Here is a 9,110-nt window from a genome sequence, read left to right as displayed (position 1 = left end):
TACACAGGCACACCATCCTAGTTCAGGGATCATGAATGAATGGTTAAAATGCCTTGCCTCCAAACCAATGCATAAGGTTAAAACATACAATGGTTATTGTATAAATGGCTACAAATTCCATACAAAAAACTTATGTATATTCTAAGAGCACAATGAATAGTGGAGTGTGCATTAAGGGATCCAATTTATGTGCTAGTGAGCTCGAGTATTTTGGGAAGTTGGTCGAGATGGTGAAGTTGGAGTATGAAGGATGGAGAATGAAAGAGGTCGTAATGTTTAAATGCACCTGGTTTGATCTGACACTACGAATTGGAACCAGGATTCACCCACAATATAAGCTCATTGATGTTCATAAGAATAAAGCATTTAACAAAAACAAACCATTTATTCTTGCAACTCAAGCTGCACAAGTTTTTTACTCACCATATCCTTCATTAAGAAAATCTTGTAATGATTGGTTGCCGGTTTGTGCAACTAAGGCAAGATCTATTGTTGAGGTAGCTGGTACACAAGCATCATCAATTTGTAATGCTTTTCAAGAAGATGAAGTACAAGTACATGAAATTGAAAATCTTGATGAAGAAGTATCTCTAAATTTTTCCGACGGTGCATTCAATGAAATTGATGGTATGAATATTGATGGGGACGTAAGTCAAGAAGGAGAAGTGAGCGAAGAAGATGATGAAGGTGAAGAAGAGGAAGACAAAGTAGATGTTTTTCATGATCAAGATGAATACTGAAATATAATGTGATATGTAAACTAGTTTTCATTTCACATTGCAAGGATACAAGTAGGATGTATTTGTTTAAAGTATTTTTTTCATTGTTGCAAATGCTTGATAGTTATATATTTTGAATTTGTATTGTTAGTGTTGAGTTTATATCTTTTTATAGATATGGCTGGGAAAAATCTTTCTTCCATTCGTCGGGGACAAAGTAGTATTCCTACATCTTAAGAAGAGTCCATAGGGGCATCTATGTCATCTTCAGCTGCTATTGTACAAAGCGACACTACCCCCTCCCCCCCTACTCCTGCTCGTACCACTACTCCTGTTCCTATCTTTATACCATCTACTGTTGCTCTTACTACAACTTCTATGCCTCTTCCTACAAGTACTACTCCAGCTACTATTCCACCTACTATAGCAACATCCCCTTTAACTATGTTTGCTCCTAGTGACGGTGCATCTACAGGTGACGGTGGCTCTTCACACCGGCTTTGTATTTATGTGTTGTCTGACAGGTAAAAGAATTTATGCCAAGAAAGCAAAAAATTAAATGTAAAACATTTAGATGCACATTTTTGTATTTTAAAATTACACAAATCTTCATTAACATTCATTGTATGATAATTTAGGTTTGTGCCGCATGGTCATGCCATTTCTAAATTTATTACTGACAAAATGAAGGAGTGGCAGTATAAAGAAGGATACACATAGTCCAAAATTGATAAGCACACACATGATTTTTATTGGAGAGAGTTTAAGGTATAGTTATGTTTTAATTTGTGTAGTAAAATTTTAGTAATTGTAATATTATTTTTGTTGCATTAATTTATTTGTAGTTCTTATTGGTTTTCTTATTAATGAACTAAATTTTAATTTTTATTGTTTTGATTTTTGCAGAAACATTATTATTGGCCCATAGAAGAAGAGAATACTATCAAAGCAATTTGGGAAAAAGTCTGTCAAGGCCATTAAAGTCGGAATTTACGTAGGTGGCACAACTCTTACAAAAAGACTGGTAAGAAGCCTGTTTTGATTGAAGATGAAATTTGGAACAAATGGTTGGAGCATTGGAACACAGAAGAGTTCAAGCATAAGTCCAAGCAAGCCTCCATTAATCGGTGTTCTGAGACAGGAGACAACGGGGGTGGAATTAGTAGGCATCTAGGAGGCTCTAAGTCATTTGTTGAGCATGCTATGGACTTGGTAAATATTTTAAAATTTATTTGAGTTTTTTCCTTTTAACATCCAAACAAATATCATTGTTTAATTTTAAAGTTTTACATTATCCTTATTAAGTAAACTTATAGTTTTTTATAATTTTTTTTATTAGAGTAAGACACTTCAGAGGACACCTACTGCGTTTGATATCTTCTGCAAGACTCATGTGAATAAAGAAGGCAAAGGTATTGATTCACGAGTACAGACGGTTTATGTAATTTTCAAAATTTATCTCATATTATTTTATTTATGTGTAGATTATTTTATACATGTTGTAATTAACATTATTATAATTAATTACATGATGCTATGCAGATGATGGTTGAGACTACTTCTCAAACATTATCAGATGGATCACAACCGTCACCGCTTGATATGGATGCTATGTCTTGGTTCTCATGCATTAAGCTTGTATTAAGAGTCATTGTGTAGTGATGCTACATCAGCTCCCCCACCACCTTCAGCATCTACAGTCCTCCCAAAGATTGTGTCTGAGATGGAGGGCATGAAAAAAAAAATGACAGATTTGGAAGAGCAAAACCAAGGTTTGCTACAGCAGAACCAAAAGATGATGAGGCAAATGCGCCGTGAGTGGAAGCGCATGCAAGGGACATGTTTATGGATCCGTTGTAAATCTGTTTCGAATTTGTAACCAATTTGCAAGGGACATGTTTATGGATCCGTTGCAAATATGTTACATGTTTTGCAACCCCTTTGCAAGGGATTTGTTATGGATCCATTACAAAGCTGTTGCAAATTTACAACCTCTTTGCAAAGAATTGGCACATATTTAGGAAATCTATTGCAAATCCCTTACAAATATGTAGAAGACGTTATTATATTTAGGAAATCTGTTGCAATGGATTTGTTTGGGATCAAAAGATTTGTTGCAAATCCCTTTTGTTGCAAATCCCTTACAAATTTGCAACCCAATTGTAACAGACTTTGCAATGGAATGGTTGCAAGTCCGTTACAATTCCATTACTAATTTATAATATATTTGCAACCGATCTAATGTTAATCCGTTGCAAAAGTGTTGACAATCCGTTGCAAATATTTTGCAATGGATTAGTTCTCATTGCAAAAATTTGCTAAGAGCAAAATAGCAATGGCATTAATCCGTTGCAAAACCGTTACAAAACATATAGCTGCAAAGGAATTACAATGGATTTTACCGTTACAAAACAATAAATTTTTTGTAGTTTTCCTCTTCACATCCCAGTTGCTCTTCTTCGCTCTTGAACTTTTCTACTTTTTTTTCTTCTTTTTCAAACATATCATATCATATAAATCAACACATCAAGTCGTATGGTCACCAAAATGATTGCATGAGAATTCATGGAGTATTGTTTAGTTGTGGCATGCTCACAAGGTGGTTCATAGATTTCTTGAACTGGAAATAGGAAAAAAAAACCTTGATCTTGTTGATGATCAAGTATTTCCATTGATCTCTTTTTTTTACATGATCTCCTTCTCTCATTCATCTCTTCAATACAATCTATTTGTCTCTAATTTCATTTCCTTGTCTTTTGTCTCTTATTTCTTTGTCTTCTCATCCTCTTCCCTTTTTTAAGATTTATTCCTCTAATCTTATTTGTTTCTCTCAAGATCACCCAGGTTGGATTTCTTCCTCTCTGATTTTTTTTCTCTTTTCTTCTTTTTTTTTTGGAGTTTTCCTCTTCACATCCCAGTTGCTCTTCTTCTCTCTTGAACTTTTCTTCTTCTTTTTCTTCTTTTTCCTCTTCATTTGTATTTTTTCTTCTTTTTCTTCACCTCATTTTCTTCTCTCTACTCTCTGTTGTTTTTTCTCTGTTTCCCGCTCTCCTCTCCCATCCAATACCATTCCCGAGGATGCTTTTTTTGTTTTGCATGAATCTCCACTCCATTTCGGTAGATCAGGGATTCTTTTTTGGATTTATTTTTAAAATTTAAAATTTGAAATTTATATATATATAGATACACATAATTTTTTTTATTTTTTTATCTATAATAATCATCATAAACAAAGTGCCCCATTGTAGCTTTCTCACAAACTCTAGTTGTCGGAGGAAGGTATGAGCACTTCAAGAGTCTTTAATTTGCATATAATGCTTTCCAAGCTCAACTATGTGCATGCAATGGCATTCATATTATACCATCAAACCCATAACAGGACTTGAAAAATCTCCAGAGGTACTATCTTTATTTAATTTGCAACATGAAACAACAAAGTGAGACTCGTGTTTTTCCTCAAGAAGCATAAAGAATGCTTGACCAAATTGCTCAAACAAGAGCACTGGACATCCTAACATTGGCAAACACAAGATTTTCAACATGTTAATATATCATGAGTTACATACATCATAGATGCTATTTCTTTTTAAAAACCTATCATTGATTGGTGGCATATGTTTTCTTCCATCGACGCCAACTTGCTAATAAGCTCCTCCTTTGTAGACGATCTTGATGATATACGAACCCTCTCAATTTAGCTTGAACTTTCCCCCAACTTGCTTGTTCATGATGATTGGCCAAACCATCTCTCCATCTTATATATTCAAATGTGAGCCATTTTATTTTAAGCTTGTGCCATCCATAAAATATTTAAGCTTGAGACTTCTTCTACTTGGCTTCAGTAATAAAGTATACAAGCTTAAAAGTGAAACATACTTGATATTGTTTTAACCTTCATATTTTAAGCACTTTCTTTCTTACTTTCTTGGCTCAATCTCAATGATAGAGTTATATGCTCATAAGCATGAGACTTATTCCACTTGTCCTCAGCTATGGAGTTGGCAAATTTTGAAGTGAAACCTATTTAACAGGGTTTTGGAAGCCTTTTAATTTGATTGACTCAATCTCTTTGATGGAGTTGATGAGCTTTAAAGTGAAGTATATTTAGGCTTTAAACTTCTTTATCTTGTTCTCAGCGATAAAGTTAACAAGCTTAGAGATAAAATATATTTAACATGGTTTTAGAAAAAAAATTTAACTTAAATTACTCAATCTCAGTGATAGAGTTAATGAGCATTAAAGTGAGATATATTTAGGCTTGAAACTTCTTCCACTTGTTTTCAGTAGATGAGTTGACAAGTCTTCAAGTAAATTATGATTTTAGGAGCCTTTTCTCTTGATTGACTCAATCTCAATATCAGAGTTCATGATTCTTGAAGTGAAAAATATTTAGGCCTAAAACTTTTTTTACTTGTCCTCAGTGATGGAGTTGGCAAGCTTCAAAGTGAAATATGCTTAGCGTTTTTTTAAAATTTTGTATTTAAAGGCTATTCACTTGTTTTGCTCAATCTTAATCATAGAGTTAATAAATTTTGAAGTGAAATGTTTATAAGCCTAAGATTATTTTTCCACTTGTCTTGGACAATGGAGTTGACAAGTTTTAAAGCAAAATATAATTTTGGAAGTCTTTTCACTTGATTGACTCACTCTCAAGGATGGAGATAATGAGTATTGAATTGAAACATATTTAAGGTTGAAGCTATTTAAATTTGTTAACAATGATGGAGTTGACAAGCTTTGGGGTGAACTATGATTTTAGAAGTCTTTTCACTTGATTGGCTCAATCTCAATAAAGAAGTTCATAAACTTTGAAGTGAAGCATATTTAGGTTCATATTTTCTTTTGCTTGTTCTCAATGATGGATTTGACAAGATTCAAAGTGAAATATGATTTTAGAAGCCTTTTCACTTAATTAGCTCAATCTCAATAAAGGAGTTCATGAGCTTTGAAGTGAAATATATTTATGCTCATATCTTCTTTTGCTTGTTCTCAGTGATGGATTTGACAAGATTCAAAGTGAAATATGATTTTAAAAGCCTTTTTACTTAATTAGCTCAATCTCAATAAAGGAGTTTATGAGTGATGAGTCCGCAAATGCACGGGTTGTCAAGTAATAAACCTCTCATGTAAGCACGAGAGGATCGTATTCCCTAGGGTCCCAAGATCTGCTATTACTTCTACCAAAAATAAGTTTAAAACAAAATAAGAAAACTAACAAAAGAGCTAACTATAAATAAATGGACTAAGGCATGCCACATAACCACATTAAGGAAGCGATTAATAATGAAAGAGCGAGGCCCATGGGTGAGGATCCCCTTAGGACTACTAAAGCTAGAAGGATGTTCGAATTACAAAGGCAATGGTGGTTTAGGCCAAGAGACATCCTAAAGTAGGTTAACCCCGATGGTCACGGTGATTAACCCTTAATCCCATACAAGTATTGGCTCGGAATCTATTTCAGCCAAATCTTCCTACGATTGCATTACGCCTAGGAAAATCTCTAATTAAGGTCAAACACAATATCTATGTTGATCCCTAATGGTTAGAAGGGTATGAAATACCAGATGGTCAAGGTGTATTCATACATGAATCCCTTTCAAGCTAAGTGAGTATAATACAAGGGAGATGGTCACGCAACCAAGTACAACCTAGAAGTTGAACCACAAAGTTCTCATGCAATCCAACACATCAATGATCACAAAACTTGAACCACAAACCAAACCAAATGCACTAGAAGTAAATCACAACATCCATACAAGCAAGCTCATCCCAAGGTTCACCGGATGTCTGGTGACCTTAGGAGTCTAGTTCCACATCATTAAGAAAGATAGCTTAGAATACAAGTAAATCATGAAGAATCTCATAAACAAACTCCCTTAGATGTAGACTACAAGTGGTGATAAGAATTTGAAGGATCTTAGCCGATGAACTCCTAGATGCTCTCCCTTGAGTATGATCTTCTTCTCCTTTCAATTTGTCCCTCAGATCTTCCTTCTCCAACCTTCAAGAAGCCCTAAAAGGTGATGGTGGAGAATAGGTGGTCAAAGACCCCTTCAATGATGCCCTTTGAAGCCCTTAAAAACACTCTCAGGTTAGCTTCATAGCCTACCTTGCAGGCAGAAGGACGCCGGCAAAGCCCTCAGGATTTCTACCCGACAATCCGTCAAAAGTGCTACAGTAACTTTGCTACATTGATTCATCTACAGTGAATCTACTACAGTGCACTTGCACAATTTCTTCGACTAGCTAGCAAGCATCCTCACGTCCGCAAGGCTGCTCGTAAGGAGAACCCGAGACCTTGCCAATTCTTTAATCCTTCGTGCTACAGTACTTGCTACAATGCCAAAGCCCTAAACCGCCATTTTTGCTGCCGATTTCTTCCTAAATTGCATTGTTGAGCTCGCCTTGGCTTGTTTGAGGCCTGTAACACTAATGGAACCAATTAAACCACAAAAACGACATCAATTCATCAAAATATATATGAATAGTACAAAACTTATACATATAAAATATTTACATTTAGGCTTTTATCAATAAGCTTTGAAGTAAAATATATTTAGGCTCATATCTTCTCCTACTTTTTCGCAATGATTGAGTTGACAAGCTTCAAAGTGATATATAATTTTGAAAGCCTTTCACTTGATTGACCCAATCTTAATAATGGAGTGCATGAGTCTTGAAGTGAAATGTATTTAAGCTCATATTTTCTTATGCTTGTTCTTAATGAAGGAGTTGACAAGCTTCGAGATGAAATATGATTTTAGAAGCCTTTTCACTTGATTGGCTAAATCTCAATAAAGGAGGCTTTGAAGTGAAACATACTTAGGCTCGTATCTTCTTTTAGTTGTTCTTAGCAATGGAGTTAACAAGCTTAAAAGTGAAACATATTTGAGTTTGAAACTTCTTCTACTTATTCTCAACAATGGAGTTAACAAGCTTAGAAGTGAAACATATTTGAATTTGAAACTTCTTCTACTTATTCTCAACAATGGAGTTAACAAGTTCTGAAGTGAAACATATTTAACATGGTTTTCAAAGCCTTTTTACTTGTTTGTCTCAATCTCAATGTCATAGTAATTGAGCTTTGAGGTGAGTATATAAGTGGTTATAAAACTTTGTCAGCTTTTCCTCAGTGATGGAGTTGACAAGAGTTGAGGTGAAAAATATTTAACATGGGTTTTGAAGTCTTTTCACTTGATTAGCTCGATCTCAATATATAATAGAGTTAGTGAGCTTTCAAATGAATATATATATGTGGTTTGAAACTTCTTCCTGTTGTGGTTTGAAACTTCTTCCTGGAGTTGACAAGCCTTGAAGTAACATCTTTAACATGTTTTTCAAAGCCTTTTAACTTGATTAGCTCAATTTCAATGTCAGAGTGAGTGAGTTTTGTGGTTTTGAAACTTCTTTCACTTACCCTCAGCAATGGAGTTGACAAACCTCAAAGTGAAACATGAATTTAAAAGCCTTTCCACTTGATTAGTTCAATCTCAATATCAAAATGAGTGAGCTTTGTGGTTTTGAAACTTCTTCTTCTTCTTACCCCTTAGCGATGGAGTTGACAAGTTTTGAAGTGAAACATATTCAGCATGATCTTATCTTCCATATTTAAAGCATTTACACTTGATGGACTTATCTCAATAATGGAGTAAATGAGTCTCGAAGAGTATAATCTTTGGCATGACTTTGCTTTAAATATCTAATTAATCTTTTTCACACTCAAAGATCTAGTCCTTGGCAATGAATCTAATGAGCTTCCGAAATGCAATTTTTATTTATTTATTTATTTATTTATTTATTTATTTATTTATTTATTTATTTTGTATGACCTTTTAAGCACCTCTTGGTCTTAGTAGTATAAGAATCTAAGGACCAATCATGGAGGTGACTTTGATTTTATCTTTGGTGTGTCTTCATCAAGGTATTAATCATGATCTTGATGATAGATTATATAGGCTTCACACATTGTAAAGGCTCGATTTTGACTTGGATTTCACATTTATAATTAACTTTGTGCTTATACTTGACATGTTCTCCCATTTAGAACATTTGAATCTCCAAGGATGGATGCTTTGACAGATCTTTTCATTTTGGACTTGACTTAGGAATACTTGAGTTTCTTCAGTAGGTAATTTGACTTTAAAGTATTATAGGTTTGAGAACCATAAAGTTTCTTTATAGCATCTTGCTAGAATAAAGGCAAAGTTGAACCTTTAGATGGCTATCTTTGATGCCTTTGATGAACTTTTCTCCTAATAACTTCAAATGAGTCCATGGATTTCTTGGCTTCAAAATTACTATGAAAAATCCTTTTAAGTAGAAGATAACTCATGATGTGTTCCCAATTAATGAGTTGTTTCTTCCTTCTTTAAAAGAATTTGCCTTGATTTT

This window comes from Dioscorea cayenensis, chromosome 20 (genome assembly GCF_009730915.1).
Source record: "Dioscorea cayenensis subsp. rotundata cultivar TDr96_F1 chromosome 20, TDr96_F1_v2_PseudoChromosome.rev07_lg8_w22 25.fasta, whole genome shotgun sequence".
In the NCBI taxonomy this organism is placed as follows: Eukaryota; Viridiplantae; Streptophyta; class Magnoliopsida; order Dioscoreales; family Dioscoreaceae; genus Dioscorea; species Dioscorea cayenensis.
Note: the sequence above shows the minus strand (reverse complement) of the source record.